At 31.4% G+C, this 21,431-nt stretch overlaps 1 protein-coding gene and 4 non-coding genes across 8 annotated transcripts in view; 1 reads left to right on the top strand and 4 right to left on the bottom strand.

The window, feature by feature from the left end:
• Positions 1–12,871: 12,871 nt before the first annotated feature.
• On the bottom strand, positions 12,872–12,944 carry Trnar-acg. Its single transcript has one exon. It is a non-coding gene; the product is annotated as a tRNA-Arg (tRNA).
• A 779-nt stretch (positions 12,945–13,723) lies between these two features.
• Positions 13,724–13,796, bottom strand: Trnar-acg. Its single transcript has one exon. It is a non-coding gene; the product is annotated as a tRNA-Arg (tRNA).
• A 669-nt stretch (positions 13,797–14,465) lies between these two features.
• Positions 14,466–14,538, bottom strand: Trnar-acg. The gene has a single exon. It is a non-coding gene; the product is annotated as a tRNA-Arg (tRNA).
• Positions 14,539–14,842: 304 nt separating this feature from the next.
• On the bottom strand, positions 14,843–14,915 carry Trnar-acg. Its single transcript has one exon. It is a non-coding gene; the product is annotated as a tRNA-Arg (tRNA).
• A 3,766-nt stretch (positions 14,916–18,681) lies between these two features.
• LOC124536526 (collagen alpha-1(XVIII) chain) overlaps positions 18,682–21,431 on the top strand; it is a 71,959-nt gene continuing 69,209 nt past the window's right edge. For all 4 annotated transcript variants that reach the window (XM_047113082.1, XM_047113085.1, XM_047113083.1 and 1 more), the window contains exon 1: positions 18,682–18,870. The gene's annotated coding sequence lies outside the window, so the exon portion shown is untranslated. The remainder of the gene's footprint in view (positions 18,871–21,431) is intronic.

The raw sequence follows: 21,431 nt of genomic DNA on the forward strand, positions 1-21,431 counted from the left end.
GCTTCATCATCTCATAAGAAGGCATGGGAAATAATTTCATCAATCCACTTTAGTGCCAATTGGTGGGTATTATAGTAGAAAAATATCCAACACCTAGAGAAAGGTCGTGACAACTTTTAATTTCTTAACTAAACACTATAATTATTTCAAATACTTTTCAAAAATATTAAGCATTTTATTATTGGCGCTGTGTTATAGTTATATTATTTCGTATAAACGTCATACAAAGCACCGCTGCTTTTGTGGATTCCATTCCAGGACTTAAGATTTTTTTCGTTTCTGCTCGGTCTAGAATAAATTTACTATTATTATTTTTTCAATAATTATGCCAAAACCATAAAAATATGGATCTATAAACTAACCTAACCTAAACCTTTATAAATAGAGAAGACCTAAACCAAACCAAGTAAGTAGAAAAATGACAGGCAGGTACTTTTCGTTATGTACTTATCAGTTCCGTCATGACAGACAGATATATTTTAAAAAATCCTTCTAAAACGTAGACTGAATTATTATTTATCTCGAAACAAATATTTATCAACAAATTTCCAATGCGTCTGACATTACAAAAACTACAAAACGGAATATCTAAAACGGTGAAAGGTACAAAAAACTGTATCACAAAATTGTGTTATCGTCAGTGACCCTCGCCTAAGCGGTCACTATTACAACGGCTTGGCACACGCTGCACTGTTCCATCCCAAACGAACCATAAATATTGCAATAAAACTTGTACCCGTGTGTACAGCACTATGTTCAGGTGAATAAAGTTAGTTAAGCTTCTTTTTAATAGGAAAAGAACACTGTATAAGCTCTCATATATGCTATATTAGATAATGACTTTTAGTTTGAAAAAGGTCTATGGATTAATATCTAAGGACTTCACACGGGTAAGAAAAGATATTTTTATATTTTTAGGATCTTGTTTAATTACCGTTGTAAATAAAATTACAGTTTATAAGATTTCTTAAATATATGTGATATAACATATTAACAGATTATTTTCAATTGCAATCGTAGGTGACTCTATAAGCTTCAATAAATTAACTAAAATGATTTGAATTATAAATGTGGATATTTTCATTTCGAGTTTAAATAGATATTTATTTTATTTTATTTCATACCATATCGTGATTATTTTAAAGTCAGAGTTATCAAAAATGATATTTTTTAATAAATTCGTAATTTATTTGTTTATAATAATTACAAATGTTACATTAGTATTCTTTTGATATTAAAAGCAATAAACCAATTGCAACGTAGCTATTATCCAAAAAATATGAAAGTAAAATATAATTATGTTACATTTTAGTAATTCTAAACTATATTTAATTCAAGTAAGAATCTTCTTTCCATTCCCAATCTGTTGTGAACATTGATAGAACGATTAGGAAAACTTAAATATAAATATTATCATGATATCATATTAAATTACATATTAAATATAAAGTTCGGCGCTAATGCATTAATAAATAATAATCATTCACTTCAAGTTAAGGCGCTTAGACGTAAATGGCGCGTATCACAACCAAATTTTCACTTGTTCCCAGATAATAAATCGATCATAAAATGATATCAAGCGCTAATGTCATTACAAACTCCCCGAAGCTATCTGACGACATTCCCGTCACTTTTATTATACTGACTCTTAGTGGTGCATGATTTATTCGAAAAAAATGATGAATGAAAAGAGAAATTCATTAATTTTCAATAATTTTCTTTGTACGAAAATTAGGCACCGAGTTATGTTGCAAGTTTGACAAAATATTATTTGTTAATTTATAAATCCATGTGTTTCTATAAATTTGTTGGCGTTATTTTAAATAATACAAATTTATTATTAATGAAACAAATTTCTTCTATCTTTTAGTAGATAAGTTTAAAAAACAAATCTAACATGTGAAAATTTAGTAGCACTTGTCTGCGTTTGAACTAATTAATCTTTAGTTAAGATTCATCTGGACCATTTTATCACATAAAACTGAAAATTATACTATAAATTATATTCGAATAATCATATTGTGTTCCTTAGACATGACATGACATTGATGATGGATGTGTACGGATATAGAGGTAGAGGACAACCAAGGAAACGATGGATGGATTGTGTGAAAGAGGATATGGTTAGAAAGAATGTTACTTGTGAGATGACGTCTGACAGAGAAGTATGGAAGGAGAAGACATGCTGCGCCGACCCCAAATAAAATTGGGATAAGGGCAGGAGGATGATATGTGTTCCTTAGACATGAAAGTAATATAAATTTTAACAAACTGTACTTTAAAATCTGGCCTATTCGAGTGAATAGTATGCCGAATTTTACTTTGAAGAAACTATCGTCATATCTTGATTAGTCTAGGATTGATATTCATATTTGATACTATAGTGTATATTTAATACAAAATTGTAAATAAACTTTGAATGAAATGTTACATAGCGTTTAATGTTTATTTTAGTAACATTGAACGTTTTATACGGACGTATTAATTGTTTGGAACTTCTTTGATGTTCGACCCAAACAAATATAATGAAATGTTATTTTATATCTTTCCTGTCATCTTGAGCAATAAATATAAAAAAGTCGAATAAATATAACGATCAAATACTAACTTATTTCCCTAAGACAAAAACTAATTTACGAACAAGGAATTATAATGTAAATTTTTATCAACTTTTTCTTCTTTATTGACCGGGCATTAATTAAAATTTCATTATTCAGGGAGAGATTATAACTTCTCTTCCATTTGCATATTTGACTGAAATATTTAAAGAAAACTCTTAAGGATGGTCTTATTGAATTTGTTATCGGACGAAGTACTTTTTTTGTCAATCGCATATTAAATGTGAATTTAATATACAATAAGAATTATACTCATGAATTTTGTATCGGCTTTTAAGATTTTCCTTTAAGTTTATTATGTTTCTTTAAATATCACTTAAGCATCTGGTTTTATCAATAAAATATATATATATCTGCTGTGTGTCGCAATGGCTCTTTAATTTACACCTTTAAGAATTTGGTACAACCCGCGAAACCTTCAAGAGTAAACAACGACACTACAATGTTTCAAATCAATCGGTTGAACGGTAAAGGAACACATACAAAATAAACATTCATTTGCGTAAATAAACTATCTAAAACTGGCAGATATCCTATTATCTTTGTATGTAGAATGTAAAACTTGTTCCATTTCGCCATTAATTAACAGTCTAGGTATTTCAGCGCCCTCCAATCAGCGGCCTGGATGACATTCAAATAATACATCTTCCGTTCATTGAATGAGGTTCTTTAGACTTCTGAAAGTCGAATAATTTATTTTTGTTAAATTAAAACATGTACATTTATGTTATTGGTAAACACACTTGGAAACATAAAGTCATGTTATTAAATATGTATATATTTGATTAAATGAAATTTATTTCATTATTTTAGTATTCAAGCCCGCCTGGGTAGGTACCACCCACGCATCAGATATTCTACCGCTAAACAACAGTACGCAGTATTGTTGTGTTTCGGTTTGAAGGGTGAGTGAGCCAGTGTAACTACAGGCACAATAGCACAGCACCTTAGTTCCCAAGGTTGGTGGCGCATTGTCAGTGTAATAGATAGTTAATATTTCTTACAGCGTCATTGTCTATGGGTGATGGTGACCACTTACCATCAGATGGCTCATATGCTCGTCCGCCAACCTGTTCCATAAAAAAAAACCACCAATAATGACCAAGCTAAACAGTGTTTCCAATCGGAGACTTATCGATTTGCAAAATATGAATTGCTAAAAGTGTACTATTTTTTTTGTAGGGTAACGCATGCAACCAGTGACTTGACTGTACATGTGTAAATACAGGAAATTTGTAACGGTTATTTGTGGTTCTTAAGTTTTGTGTCACAGTATGTGCAATGTGAACGATCGTTGGCAAAATTTATTAATATTATACGTGATTTGAATGTATTTTAGTTTTTCGATAACTGTCTAAAATACTCAGAACAAAAATTAGGTATCTCCTTTTGTTACAGTGATATTGATAAAACATATAATTAAACTTACAAGACCATTTGTTACTAAATAAATTTATCTATTTTATAAATGTATATTTGCTGAATATGTATATTCAGTACATATAATAATAAATGGATTGTTATGTACTTGATCAGAAACTCTTTGGGTGCAATATTGCAATCTGTTTTAAGTCTCACTTAAATATTTAGAATGTTTTTCGTGTTTATTCCACCTGTTCTTTTCCAAGTTTCGTCCTTGCTGATAACTTAATAGCTCGAGCTTGAATACAAATAGATTTCTGGGAGTAGAGCGTTTCATGAATATTTTTTATTCGTGAAAAAGCCACTTTCTCAATCAGAAATTTTAGTAGAATTATTTCATCTACGCTAATTTTATATATATGGAAGTAACTCTATCTGCCTGTGTGTCGCTTTTTCACGATCAAACCAATGAAGTGAATTTAATGAAATTTGTTATGAGAGTCGAGATGGCCCAGTGGTTAGAATCCGTGCATCTTAACCGATGATTGCGGGTTCGAACCCAGGCAAGCACCGCTGTTTCATGTGCTTAATTTGTCTTTATAATTCATCTCGTGCTCAGCGGTGAAGGAAAACATCGTGAGGAAACCTGCATGTGACAAATTTCATAGAAATTCTGCCACATGTGTATTCAAGTTTCAAAACTTCTCCTCAAAAGGGAGAGGAGACCTTTACCCCAGCAGTGGGAATTTACAGGCTCTTGTTGTTGTTGTTATTGTTATGAGGCAAACTTAAAGTCCAAGAAGGGACATAGGCTACATTTTTTCCCTAATACAACCCCCTAAAACGCGAGCGGAGTTGCGGGCGACTACTAGTAATAAAATATATGAAGATATACCTTCTATAATTGTAACAAATCGCTTACTGCTCTGTTGTTATAATACTAACTGAAACCCAACAACAACTTTACCATAAAACAATTAAAGTTAACCGCGAGCCTCACACTTGTTATACTCGTATGTAAGCAATCTATCAATATGCCTGTAATCGAAATATATGTATTAAAATATTAGCAATACACATAACGAGTCTTTTAACAGAATTATATAAAATACTAGCGACCTGTCGCGGCTTCGCACGGATAGACGTAAGTCGTTTTTTTTTACAATTTTAACATTTATCTATATTTTACTTAATTATGCAAGACTTTTATTAATTGTATACTGAAACCTTGCTGGGGAATCACTGTGCCTATAACTGAAACCCGTATGAAAATCCTTTTATTAGTTTTGGAGTTTATCGCGAACATAGAGCCAGAAAGATATTATGTAGTGATTATATAGTGAAAGTTGTAGTATTTTTACAAAAAAAAAAAAACAAAACCGAACCACCACTCGTGGAACCAGCTATCGCCGGCGGTTTTTCCGAACCGATACGACTCAAGAAAAGAGTTCACACCGTCCTTAAAGGTCGGCAGTACACTTGTAAGCCTCCCGGTATATTAGATCTCTACGGGAGGTGGTAGTCACTTTCCATCAGATGAGCCTCCTGCTCGTTTGCCTACTTCACATAAAAAAAAACAACTTTATTACTTTTCAATTTTTTTTTTCGTTTGTTGACCCACAACACTTAAACCCGTATAAAGATTTTACATTATTTAATTATAATAATTATTCAAAGGACTATAGCGTTCAGTCGTTTTTCGAATTTCCTTTATGTATTAAACTGTTAAGGTTTCTTTACATCGTTATTGATAATGAAATTAAAATACATAATAACGTACAAGTATTTATGAGTTTATGTTTAATTTCATGATGAATGAGTAGTTTTTAAGACGTATAAATTTAAAAATGAATAGAAATGAAATGAAACGAATAGAAGAATGAATAGTGATAAAAAATTGAATGTATTTTATTTCTCCATATTATGTAATATAACATATTACATATCAGATTTGTGAAACTTATTAACCATAACAGAACTTAAAGTTTTCCCCATCTTAAAGGAAGGTATATTTAGAAATCTTAGAACGATCCAACATATCAGAATTCCTTATAAAACGTCGGTACCTCTTCCTAGTTTCAATTTAGATAACAAGACATTTTCATAACACGCGTTAATCCAATAAACGAAACAGATTAAAATTTATAAAAATTTAATAGTAATCAAAATGATTCATGGTATTATAATTTTGCGGAGGAAATCATACGTTCAAATTCTAGGAAAAAAACGAAACTATTCTTTTATTTCATCATGATTTAACATCAAATGGATTTTTCGAAATAATCATTTCATTTCAACCAGCCAACAAATATCACGTCGTATAAAATGAAATTCCAACAAATCTAAATATAGTCTTTAAAAGCATTTAATTTTGAAAACGGAACGCTTAGTTTAATATTTTAATAATACTATTCCTTTACGGGAGCTATTTGTATTTTTCAATAAATCGTCCGTTGAACAGAAAATAAAACTAAAATAAAATGTCATCGCGGAACCGCGCGGTGAATTATTTACGACGTCATACAAAACATCCGATGTGCAATTTTTTTTTTTTAATTAAAAAATTCAAATTACTTTTTAAAAGAATGATCTAGAATCGTTTTCACGGTTTGCTCCTGATATAGATTTTCAAATATATATTTGTTTATGCGGTATAGAGAAAAACACTGTTTCAATATCAATTTTACAGATGTATGGTAATATTGTTTTTGGATAAAACCTCCTATTAAAATTAAGTTATTAAAATCATCTTACTGATTACATTAAGGGTTCTTTCCAGTGACTATGATTGAAGGGGAACAAATGATGATAATTTAGAAGATTAAAAATATTTTTTAATCATGAAGAGCTATTCTGTACAGAAACAGCTGACACTCGTCAATCAATCGTAAAATGTTGTAAGCGACTTGTTAGCAAAACGCTATTTTAATGCATATATATAATTATTGTATTCAATGCGACATATCACTTTTTGTTGAATTATACAGTACTCTACGAGTATCTCTAGAATCGAAATTTTAGGCTATGTCCACTAATGAATCAAGTGCTCATTGGTTTTCTAAGTCTTTTATGTAAAAAATTAAAGTAGTTGAGCCAATTTAAATGGTTCTATAGGATATCTTATATTTTATTCAATAAAGCTGAAATTCAAGTGCACGTAGAAGATAAATCATAAACAGATGTTTTGACATGTTGCATGCAAGATATAGAGAATTTGTTTTCTATTATCTTATTAACGCAACAAATGTATTGGTGTAGGTACCGTTCACTTACCATTGACTCGTCGGTTACGTTGCATCGTCACGAATTATAATGTATATATTATATTATATTATATGTCTATATTATTATAGCACATATAAGTTAATATTTGGTTAATACATAGTTTAAAAAGAAGTATAAAATCTAACCAATATGCGGTTTTTTTCATGTACAATTTCTTTACATAAGAGCTAAAATTGCTTATTGGTTGAAACACATGCATATTAATGATTACGGTTTCAATCTCAGGTAAGTACCACTGAATTTTCTTGTGCATCGTCTCGTGTTCAGCGGTGAAGGAAAACGTCATAGATAAACCTGTATCTGTCTAATTTCATGAAGGGCAGCCAATCCCTAGTAGAGAAACGTGGTGGGAAAAATGTGTCTAATTTCAATGAAGGGCAGCTACGTGTGTATCCACCAACCCTTAGTAGAGAAACGTGGTGGGAAAAGCTTCAATCCTATTTCTTAAAGGAAAAGACATTTACAAGCCATGGTTTACTTGATATAATATTATAATATGGTGACATTTTCAAAGAGTATTAATGGCTACATAAAGCGACCCATAAGGCGTTCAAGGGGCTTCAGGAGTTAATCGATTCGACTTTATTTTTGTAAATATTCGTAAACAGCTACGCCGATTGTTTGCCGATAAATGGAAATAGCTCCTTACCTTTTCCCCAAAAGTATATCAAGTCAATACAGCGATTGGTTTGTTACTTTTTTATAACTAACATAAGATAACAATAATAATATTTTGTAACTATTACAATAACTTATAACAAATCTTACACTTATAAAAAATGACTATGTAATATCCTGAGATGGTATACTTTAATAATACACATTGAATTAACAATTCAATAATTAATGTTACTAAGAATCGATTATATGTGATGTGTAATTACATTTTAATATGTATAAGCTTGCTTGTATCTTATATATTTGATATATAAGCCTTATCTTAAATAATAGTAGTGTAGGTTAGTGTAATAAATATTATATTATAATACTTTTGGTGGGGCTTTTTGCAAGCTCGTCTATCATCAGTAGGTACGACTCACTCATCAGATACTCTATCAACAACAACAAAAGCCTGTAAATTCCCACTGCTGGGCTAAAGGCCTCCTCTCCCTTTGAGGAGAAGGTTTGGAACATATTAACGATGTTCCAATGCGGGTTGGTGGAATACACATGTGGCAGAATTTCTATGAAATTTGTCACATGCAGGTTTCCTCACGATGTTTTCCTTCAACGCTGAGCACGAGATGAATTATAAAGACAAATTAAGCACATGAATCAGCGGTGCTTACCTGGGTTTGAACCCGCAATCATTGGTTAAGATGCACGCGTTCTAACCACTGGGCCATCTCGACTCTCTTATACTCTATCTATATATTATAGATACTCTATCGCTTAAAAGCAATATTTGGTACTAGCTGACCCGGCAAACTTCGTACTGCCACAATCGAACTACTTCAATAGTCTAAATGGTGATCACACTGGTGATCTAACTGTAACAATAAATAACTGATACTTACATTGAAAACGACACTATCAATATTTTTTCTATATTTTCAATGACACAGGAACCATGAGGTTGTGTGATAAATTACCATGTCGCTATAATTAAGTCCTTACAACATAAAGTTTGCAAAACCATTTATTGTAAACTGGCTATACCATAAGTTTTAATTTGAAACTCATTTGCAATACAAATCAATATAATATCACTAAATACAACACAGATAAATAATATAGGTGGTCAAGTTTTATTATGGTGATGTTGCTTATAATATTTTGAAAATATTGTCTGATTTATATTGCTCACTAGCTATACCCGCCCGCTTCGCTGGGCATTAGTCGCAGAAAAATAAATTTTTAATTTTTCCTTTTGTATTTAATTACTGATCATCAACAATGTACAAATAATAAACAACCAATTAAAGAGAAAAAAAATGCGAGATCTAATAAATTCTTAAAAAAAAAATTATTTAATATTCGTCATCTATTTCATCTTCTTCAATGATGTTCTCGATAGGCTGCAGATTGGTATGGCATGACAACCATAAACTTATCCGATGTTATATAGGTACGATGAAATTTTTAATTAAATTTCTATAGTCTGTAAAAGTTTGCATCAAAGCAACACGTCCTCTTTTATCCGGTTCTATCGAATATCGATGTTATGACATTTACAACCTTATCAACGACAACCTTGCGAACGTATGTCAAAGCATCCTGAGCATACTCGTGCATATGTCTTGGACTTCCATTGTACGAAGATCTTTGTCCAATATCAGCAGCTACTTTACCATTCGATATTTTATCTCGTAAATAAATGTACTCTTTGGCTCAGAGTTTTGATTGGTTGTATCGAATGTAGTTTAATCGTTAGTTCTCGACCATAGCGTACATGTCAACAATGAATTGTTAAAACAGTTGACGACACTTCAGAATATGGTCAGATTGACTATCTCTAATCATTATGCGATACGCAAAAAAATCCATACAACTAACTCTTCGATATCACAGAGCCTGTCGTGAGGTTATTTTGATACAGTCCGAGATTATATCCATCATCTGCTCCCATAAACATAATTGGATAATCGTAATAATTGTCATATTATTGAGGTGTTTCAGCGACACGTCGGTTAGTGATAACAATACCTCGTTTTGTAATTTCTGTACCGACAACTATAGATGTGACTTTAGGAGCTACGGCAGCATTAAAACGACTTTCATGCATTCAATGGCATTCTATCTGCATTGATAATGACTTTGAACCATTTGTTGTTTCACCTTCTAGAGCAGTTTTAAAAGCTTTTACTACACATTTATTTTCATAAAGCATAATCCTAAATTTAGCGATGATTTCTCGATTAGTTGTGGTACTGAACATGCATCGAAGATTAACTCTTTCTACGTTGTCCATGGAGTAAATGACCAGAAACTGGATTTTAATTAGATACTGAAAGAAGTGAACCAATCTTATGATACACTTTAAACGTAGACGCGAAATTATTGTATTGTACAATATTTGTTGCTCCAAATGATGTTATTTCAAAGCAAGAATTGTAATTTCTAATATGTTGAAGGAAATTTTCAGACTCCTCAGTAGTTCCCGTAACGTAGATAAGAAGGGGTTCTGGTGGTTCAACCAGTTGTGGTAAATACATTTTGTCAGTGGAGTAGCACTATATCAGAATTATTTTAAACATCATAGCGTGACAATATAGGCATACTATATTCATTGAACCAATGATCACATCGGGATTTATTGAGATTGATTCTAGTTCTTGACTTAGTCTATTTTAATCGTTGATCATCCAGTCGTTGGGCTCGCTCGTCAGGTTTTTCAGTATCTCTTGATAAAGATTCTTGTTCGAAGATCTGGAACTTGATCATTACGTTGACTAACTGTTTTGGCAACTCTCAAAGTAGAAATTCGGATTATATTTGTTTTTAAACGTATTTCTTGTTGGTGTGTTGTTTCCGTAGCTCTTTTGGATGACGCTGCACATATATTGTTGATGTCCTGATCTTTTGTTTCTTCAATGTCATGGTAGTTTCTATTTATATAAATTATTTTATTCAATGATGATTTGCTTTTTTAATTCATATTTTATACTTATCGGTTGATCGACATATAAATGCATCGTAATAGTCGTAAGGGCCATCTGTTGGTTATTTTTAACGATACGGATGAAATAATCACTTTCTCCGTGAAAAAAGTACTCATTTTCGTGACAATCGGTTGAACGGTGTTGATATATTTATATCGCAGCGTTACCTAGTGGCGAGTTACATCAATTGGGATAGCATAATCTCTTTATTCATTTAATCTTAATGATCGATCGAATAGTTTCTGAGTTTATCAATGACACACGTACATACACATCTACACATCATTTGCGCAAGCACATGTTTTTCCTTTATACCAATTTTGTAAATAAAGATATACGGTGCATCTGTTCTCGAGTTATAGCAGAACATACAGACAGACAAAAATGTCTTAAATGGTAAAAATTATGTCAGTCAATCATAAAAAGAATACTTATCACGAATTACGACAAAAATATGTGTACAGACAGTCTCTAGAGATTTATATAGAAGTATAGATTTAATATTCACGTGCGATAGCTTTATTATTAGCGTATTTCATGTATAACTTTGGTGTTTCTATACCGATTTCTATGCTTCTTTTTTATTTAATAGTTAATACTGTTAACTTTTTTAATTTGGGATGATTGAGAGTGTTATAAACGCAGGAATAGAAGAATATAATCAGAAAGCTTCGAACTACTAAGCTATTGGGAGTGACACGTGTTATTGTGAGTCAACCATAAAAGATAGACAAAGGCTGTCATGGGATATTTTTTACATAATTTTAAGGAGAACATTTCCGTAATACACAATTTCTATGTAGCTTTAACCATTAAGGATGTACACGCGACGGAAGCTTAAAATTTGGCGTAAATTCTCCCATTTTTTGACATTTCCCTTCACTGCTCTGCTCCTATTGACTGTATCGTGATGAAAAGTATACTATAACCAGCTCAGGAGTATGAAAAATAATTGTACCAAGTTTCGTTAAAATCCGTCGAGTAGTTTTTGTTTCTATAACGGTTATACGGACAGACAGACAGACAGACAAAAATTTTATTGATTGCATTTTTGGCATCAGTATCGACCCCTGATCACCCCCTGATAGTTATTTTGGAAAAATATTTCATGTACAGAATTGACATCACTACAGATTTATTATAAGTATAGATAGATTATTGCGTTCCAGTTTAAAGTGTGCAACTTAACTACCGAGGTTGCATTGGTGTGACGAATGGTTCATATGTCTTAAGGGGCGGTGGTGATCACTTACCATTACAAATACAGTACAAATTATTAAATTATGAAATATTGGACAACATCACATACCCCAATGTAAGTAGCTAAAGCACTTGTGTTATGGAAAATCAGAAGTAACGAAGGTACCAATAACACCTAGACCCAAGACGACAAAGACAACTAATAAACCTTCTACACCAACTCGGCCGGGAATCGAACCCGGGACCTCAGAGTGGCAAATCCATGAAAACACACCACTCGACCGCAGAAGTAGTTTGTATAATTGCCACCAAATAGGTAGCTATAACATATATAAAATCCAAGTAAAACTAAGGCTACACGTATATTTAGTTGTTATTAAAAAAATGTCAAAGAGAATAACAAAATATATATATTGAATAATTAAAAAGTGCAAAATGGATTATTTGATGGACGAATTTTACGAGTTATTTTTTTCGCAGAAACAGAACTAAAAAAACAGCTTTCGATTTTCGGCTTCACAAATATTTACGGAGATCGTTTGGGTTACGATCTGTGCGGTAAACTTGACTGTAAAGCGCTATTTAGCGGGAGCAACTTAACCGGTAAATAGGCAACTTAAAGTGTGTATTGATTAAAGGTATTGTTTTTATTAAGGGCTGTATTCGTTCTGTAGCCATAGCAACATAAAGATAGATTTTTTTTTTAAATCAATAATCTATTCAAAATAAATTGATAATTAGAATAGATTTTACGAAACAAATTTAAATGATTCCTTCTTATTTAAAATAATAAACAATCTCAATCGACCCTGCCAGGATTCGAACCTGGAATCTTCTGATCCGTAGTCAGACGCGTTATCCATTGCGCCACAGGGCCTCGTTGATATTGTTACTTGAAGACCCATCATATTATGTAAAACTACACTATTTATTTAATAAATTGTTTAGTACAATAACGAATTAATTAAACAAAAAATTAATCCCGTTTATTAAAAAAGGGCTTGAGATTCTTGGCGTTTCTTATCGGTATTTTGATTTTAATCGAAATATATATTCCTAATGTCATAACGGCCGTTATAAAATATGTTGGTAGCTAATTAGGAAAAAAATTATGACAAAGTTGTTGAACCGCTTTCATATGAAACAACAGACTTGGTTTTACATGCGGTCTCACAACTTTTTCCTGTGGAAAAACTGCGTTGTGAGACTTTTTTATATTTTACATTTGGGACGGGATTAATTTTACTCCATATTTAGTCCATTTCTTTTAATATAATATGCATTAACAGTTACATCAGCAATTAGATTATGCAAAGAAGAAGCAGCCTTAATAGCAAAGTGTTATAAAACTAACAGATTGAAGTAACCTAGCTATGCTTGACTTAAGCCTTTTAAGCAGACGACTGGCGTGAACTTCAGTTCGGTAGACAAAAGCATCGTAGTAGGATTTCAGCGACATGGGCCGACTATCTAAGGAAAGCAGCGACACCAAAACTGTGCAACTTAAGAAAGCCCTATGTATAACTGAAGGATACCTACACAAATTACTTAGGAAGATGAAATAATTATATTATACAATAATAAAGTATATAAAAATATTTAAGGTTTATTTTAGTAAATGTATTTTTCATTGAGTTATTAAAAAAAACTTGTATACGACCCTGCCAGGATTCGAACCTGGAATCTTCTGATCCGTAGTCAGACGCGTTATCCATTGCGCCACAGGGCCTTGTTGATAATGTTCTATCGAGTCCCATCATCTAAAATTTACTATACATTAAAAAGGTGTGGATTATGAATTGATATTTAAGGTAAATCTAACCCAATTCATTAGCCCTGGTACTTTCAGTGTAATGAATATATATATACGAATTTCATAAATTTGAGAACACTATAATCCATATTCAATAAATAATTGAATAAATTATTTAATGTTCGAATCATATTATTATGGTTTTCAATTGAACCGTTCTTTTTTTAAACCAGTGCATCAAATGAAGCATTTTCATAACTAATTTCAGCTATTACAGTTGTTAATAACAGAGAGGAGATTATCCAATTAATACAAGTCGATGAATGTTTGCGAAAACACGGGAGTCATCTAGTAGTAGTATTCCGTCACAGTCAAAGTGTGGTGGAATGAAACCCGATAAGATAGAAGTGTTAATAGGCTCTGCATAATGACTACGGCAACGGCCTTTCCGGCTCATCTAAGTTACACGACAATTTGTCAAAAAAAAAATCCATTAGCGCCTGGGATTGAATCCAAAACTTCATGAATTGCAGTCGAACAAACAAGCCACTTGAACAAAAAAAAATGACAACATATTGGTATATGTATATTATATATTGCTTTAATGACACCAAATTTAACAGTTTTCAATGTTAAAAATATAAGCGACCCTGCCAGGATTCGAACCTGGAATCTTCTGATCCGTAGTCAGACGCGTTATCCGTTGCGCCACAGGGCCGTGTGCGCTGAAAAATATAAAATAACATAATATAATGTTCTCTAGTGCAGTCCAGACAACAGTAATATTATGTCTCGATATTCTAGATAATTTAAGTGGATTAAAGTAGCAAAATGTTATTTTCTTACATAACATGATTAAAATAAAATATAGTATAATTTTTTTGCGTTTACACAATAAAAAAAAATGTGTGATAATTTTTTGTTTAATTGAATTCTTTTGGTTGAAAATATTTGAATCATTTATCTTTGTAATAAGATGCTTAAAGTAATTAAATAAATTCATGGTAAAAGAAGTTAGGCCACGACCCTGCCAGGATTCGAACCTGGAATCTTCTGATCCGTAGTCAGACGCGTTATCCATTGCGCCACAGGGCCATGCGTTACATTGTTGAAAAACATTTCTACTTAACATTTATATTTCATTTATGTATATATATTGATACTAAATTAGCCACAGGGCCGCGGATTACATTTCTGAAAAGTTATGTGTTCAAAAGTTCCATTCATGTGCACTGGTTCTATCTCTATTCCTAGTTAAACATATGAATGCATATGTTTAATGCAATACATCAGAAATTCGACACGACCAGATGTCAGTCAGACAAAGGCCAAACAGCAGTAAATTTCTAAAAAAATAACTTCGTATTTCACTTATGAAATGTGACTTAAAGTGACATGCCGTTTTGGTACGCATATCTAATAAACTTAATGGTCAATTTCACATTTAAGTTACTGACATCTTAAGCTTTGTGAGATACGAGTTTCTTATTACAGAATAGCCGGACAGTTTGTAAAGATATAATAATATCATAAATCGGAATTTATCCGAGGTATGATATTATTATGATACTAACAAATAAATTGCATTAATACCATCACGGCCCCAGCGTAGAACCCTGGACTATGTAAACTTCAGTTATACATACTAGGTATTTGTTCGTTGAATAGTTGCAGCGAATACGTGTCATTAAATTCGAAAATCACGATAATCCGAAATCATGTTGCAAATTATGTTGCAATGACTTGCAACCATGGTCTTTATAATAGCTAAAAATAAAAATAAAGTTCATTTATGTTTAGTTCCATCGGAAAATACATACAAGTACGAACGATAAAGGAAATTCGAAACGAGTTTCGTATTTGATTCACATTCAATTGTCTGTCAGCTAATTGTTTTTGAAATGTCGGCCATTTTGGTATTCTGCACAACGGAAGTATAAGTGGGAGTGACGAATGGCGAATGAATTTAATTTATTAGGAAATTATTTCATTTCCGTCTAACTGTGACCTTGCTAAAGAAATTGGTTTTGGGAGAAATTGCCTGTCTTTGCGTAGAGTTTGCACTGTTTCGACTCTACACTTATAATTCTCGGGTAATAATACTTTTCGTGGTACTTTTCGTGGTGGTGGTGGTATATACATTATGAAGTCATACAGGTGATCTTTGTGACATGTTTCCAAATTATAATGAAAATACGGTTCAATTTACATTAAACTTTTCTATCACTTACGTTTTTTTCTTATCTGTACTATTTATTTAATATTTAAAGAGCTCTACTAAATAGAGACTATTGTAGGAGACTGAAAAGGCACTATATCCTGCAGTGGATCACCATTGGATGAAATCTATCATGATTTTTTTTCAATGGAAACATTTATATCTTTGCAATTTTATCAACCATGCAAAAGTGGCCTTATTACGCACAGCGATCTATTCTAGGTAGCTTGTGCTTAAAATAACAAAGTGGGAATAAAGTCATACTTATAAGTAATATATTATTTAACCAATCTTTTTTCCAGCCTAGACCAGGTATCCGGTAGGCTAGTAGGCGTTTCACTCGATTTTCCTGTTAAAAAATTCTGAGAAGTCTGAAAGCTTTTCAGCAAGTTCAGTGTTACACTTCCGTGCCTCGAAAAGTGCGTAAACACCGTTGGTCATTCGCCGTATTTCTTCAATCCAGTTTAAAAAAAATGTTAAACGTGATGGTCAGGATTTTATTATTAATATATAATAATTATAATAAATTGAAAAAATCATTTAGAGTGACAAAGTGGTTGAAATGCATCTGAAAACCTTTTAGGATTTACCATAAGATGAAGGTAACAAAAATAAATATGGCTGACTATGTGAACCGATCAATAGCTGAGTGCGATGTTCTAAGTGCTTGATAAAAATAAAACTTGAAATTCAACATATTTTTTCTCTTTTCGTAAAAATTTAGAAATAAAAAACAAATGAATAGTTATTTTAATAAAATACAGCTTTTATATGTCTGAGGATGTTTTTGAGATATTTTTCAAGAAATATTTTTACATTACGAAATAAAAGTATTTACGTACTTATTTTATTGATATACTTATTAATTAATTGATAGCTTAACTTCAATGTTAAGGAAAAAAACACAACACATTTTATAATAATTTTCTCTAAAATCTACACTAATAATACAATTTTTAAGGATCTTACTTTCATCGGAAATAAATCAAACAAAAATAAATCAACCCTCTGAAATCTGAAAATCACGGGACCATTAAAATTATTTTCTCGATTGAAAAGAAGATTGAATGACATATTTTGTAAATAATTATAAGTAGTATGTTTTATATCCTTACTAGGTGGATACGCGTGTTATTAAGTGAACGAAATGGCACAAATGATTGTATATTATTATTTTTATCATTACCTTACATTACCATTGGGCCTGTAACCTAAATATTTAAGTTTTTATACTAGCTCACTCATCTATTAAGCCGAAAAACATCAATACTAAGTTTTGCGCTTGGCGGTTGGAAAACTGGGTGGTACTTGCTTGCACAAATGCTACCATCAAAATTAAAAGCAAATTCATATAAAACGGTTAAGAAGAAGAAGCTAAAAAGTCCAATTTGATATTGTATTTATGATGCTGATATTAAAAGTGATAATTGTATCATAAGAAATCTGAACAAGCGTTTGCTATCTTGCTAAAGTGCGTTGTCAATTTACAAACAAAACAGGCATATCGAATAACCATAACAAGGAAAAGGGCTCGTTATGATGAATGCAAATACGAGCATTCTACAATTTTCCGCTCACGTTTCCGCCTTTAATGAAGCTAAAATTTTAAAATACTGACTAAAGACCTATTTCACTTACACCTTGCAAAAAGTTTAAAATGAATAACAAGGAGTGAGTCATCAAATGAAAACATTAATAAACAGTTTATTATGATAAAATATATGAATAAATATATGTCCTGTTTCGGAACATTACTATGAAGATTAAAAGCATACTAATACAATTACAATTTTTTTATGTAATAGGTTGGCGGACGCGCATGTGGGCCACCTGATGATAAGTGGTCACAAACACCCATAGACAATGACGCTGTAAGAAATATTAACTATTCTTTACATCGTCAATGGGCCACCAACCTTGGGAACCAATATGCTATGTCCCTTGTGCCTGTACTCACCCTTCAAACCGGAACAGAACTGTTGTTTAGTGGTAGAATATCTGATGAATGGGTGGTACCTACCCAGGCGAGCTTGCATAAAGCCCTACCACCAAGGAAATCTATGTTACAATAACCTGTTAACTATAGAGTATAATCAAGTTATAAGTATGGTTTAAATTTGTTATAATCCACGAGATTTAATTGAATTCAATAATGAAACATATTACAATTTTTATATTCCATAAATCAAAACCAATACCATATTGTATTGGTAATAGCTATTTTCTTTCAATAATGTATCTAATCTACGTTGTCTTATAAATACGGAAAATAATATAATATTTATATAGGAGTCTAAAAAGCAATTAACACAATTACGGATATAAGTAACACGAAAGGTAACGGAGCAAAATCAGATAAAAGTTATTATTATTGCAAATTAAAAAATATATATTGTATAAGATTTACTCGAAGCAAGTGTAGTTAATTGTGTCAATTGTATTTTGATCGTAAAGTATTAATTAAAGCCAAAACAATTTTCGATATCTCAACGAAACATGAACAAGTTATGTTATAATATTAATGTAATCATATACTCAAAATTCGTAAGTCTATTGATTGTGAAATCTGTGCTACGAGAAATCTAAACTAAAGAGTAGCGCCGGATTGTAGCTCACCGTAGGCAGTACCACCGCGGCATCGTAGCGAGATAGACGTACGCTACGCGCTACGAGATCTCGTAGCTGTCCCACAGTGACTCGTAAAACTCGTTACTTAATGAAAAAAAATAAAATGTACCCAGTGATTGTGTAGTGTTATAATAATTGCAGTGAATTATATTAATTATTATTTTTTAAACAAAAAAGGACGTTATAGCGAGGATAATAGCACAGGTAAACTGTAATGCGGACGTAAAAAAGTGCGCCGTAAATGGTTAGGAAACAGTACCCACAATTTTATTTCGTTTTATTCTACGGTACGTTAAGCGTTTCGGTCTAATGGTGTGTTAAGATAACGTCAGTCGATTTTACCCAGAACGTTTCTAGTTAGCTGTTAACGCCGAAATGTCTATCTTTTTTATTTTACTATGAATAAATTTGGGCAAATAATTTATGCGAGTCTGGCAATTACCAAAGGATACCAATGAATTAATTTGCTTTCAAGGTTTAATCAAATGCCTTGTTCTATACTTATAACTAATCACGTTAATAATAATATATTTTTGAACGTTATAGGACCTATTTTAAAAACAATAATTAAATATTAAAAAAAAATTAAACGTTACAGAACTAACTTCAGAAACAATAATTAAAAATTTGATAAGAAAAAAAGAGTAGCTATCAAAAAGAATTCGTACCATTCAAATTTACTTTAAAAATGTTCGTGATAAAAACAAACAACTGCGAGCAACAATTAAAACTTTTGCTATTACTTAAGTTAACAAAAGATTCGTTTCACAATTGTTTCAAAATGGGAATTACTTTATTTTATTGTGTTTTTTTAGTATTACCTTTATTAAGATTGGGTTCAATATTTGTTTCTTTTTATAAGAAAACGTGAACAAAGTGTTATTTTAATACGTATTAATAACGCAAATGACAAAATGATTAATATACTGAATACATAATACTAGGGCCAGTTTGACTCCTGTCATATATTTAGTTCATAAAAAGTATCTGACATCTTTATTTCGTCGAAATTACACGACAATGTTTTATGGATGTGTGCGTGAAATAATTCTTTATTTGAGCAAGGACACACACATTAATATAATTATAAGCAGATGCAATTGGAGAGATATTTTTCTATTAATCAAAGCTGAATATTTTTTTGACTTACGCTATTTTCATCAGCGTCATATCTTTCTATTTTTCGAGACGAGTACTCTCTTCTATGTTAAAAGAAATTCATGTTATCTTTCTATTCTATCGATGTTAGATGGAATAGAAATAAAGTATACGGACTCGCGACTTATCTATTTTCGCCTCGACCTCACTTAGATCATCATCTATTCTCATATTAGCGATATTAATAAATACATATCTATATATTTATATCAGATATAATATTACTATTCAGCCTTTATTGTTACATTGCCTCAGCAATATTACGAATTTTATTTTAGTTTTATTAGAATCAAACGAGTGTCGATATCTTTCTTCGTTTTTAATCGAATATTTGACTCCATCTCAATATAATGAAATACAAATAAAATAGAATCTTCATTTAAAATTAAATATGAAGCTTTTTGTATAAAAATAGTACAATGGTATATAATTAATCATTTTCTTATATAATATTAAATTAATCATAAAAAATTATATTGATATACGGACTGACAGATAGGCAACCTAATTAAATAGTAGACCATTATTGAACATTAGCTCTGTTACACTGGCTTACCCATTCCCCAAATACTAAAACATGTTAAGTGTGATTAGTGCCTATCTAGAAAGGCTTAATTAAAGCCAAGATGGATGAATAGGTGAAGTATTCTACCACCACATAGAATAATTAGTATTTGTTGTATTCCGGGTGTTGTATGAGGCAGAGAGTCAGTGTAACTACAGACACATGGGAAGTGCCATCTTAGTTACTTAGGTTGTTTGCACATAGGTGATATTCTTAAAGTGCCAAATATGGTAATTGGTAACCACCTACCATCAAGTTGCTCATTTGCCCAACTACCACTATCCACCTACTTGTATCACAAAATAAAATACAAAAATAAATCTTATACATTTATTTTGTAGTTTAATAATTCTATTGATTCTTTAAATTAATTTATTTCTATTAAACATAGTAAAAAAAGCAAGGAGTCATTCATGCACACAAAGAGCCAGGCGTTACCTAATACTTACACGGTAAATTTAACAGTCGAGTTAAAAATTTGAGCTCGGTGTCGAGAGAATCATGATTCAAAAGGAGCTTTGATCTTATCTCATTACTCACGTAAGCTTTTCAATGGTAATTCAACATCTATACGAAAATACATACATTCAAAATAAGTGAATATTCCTTTACACTTTAAGAATTCTTGGTGGAGCCATGTTTATTCTTGACTTCGTTCTGATGTCTTGACCTATTTTGTGATAGTATCTAGGTAGTTGATGGAAATAATAATAATTTATTGTCCGCTCTATTGACTTTTTTTATGATTAGAGTAATATCAAATTATTACTTATTTGTATTATTGATGTCAATTATGTACTGACAGCGTGTACATAGAGTCTAGTCTAGAGTAGTCTAGAGTATATCTTAGATATCTACCCTTAAGCAGAAATATTTCAATTTATAGCTGGCCCTAATTTATTAATTCAAGAGAGTTCATTCAATTAAATCCATTCTTAATTCAAAATCAATTCAAACTTTTTACGTCGATAATAATAGTTAATAAATAATCATATTTTACAACGATATCATACAAAGTATAATTTCACCAAGTAATTGAAAT

The sequence above is a fragment of the Vanessa cardui genome, chromosome 16, assembly GCF_905220365.1.
Source record: "Vanessa cardui chromosome 16, ilVanCard2.1, whole genome shotgun sequence".
NCBI classification, from domain to species: domain Eukaryota; kingdom Metazoa; phylum Arthropoda; class Insecta; order Lepidoptera; family Nymphalidae; genus Vanessa; species Vanessa cardui.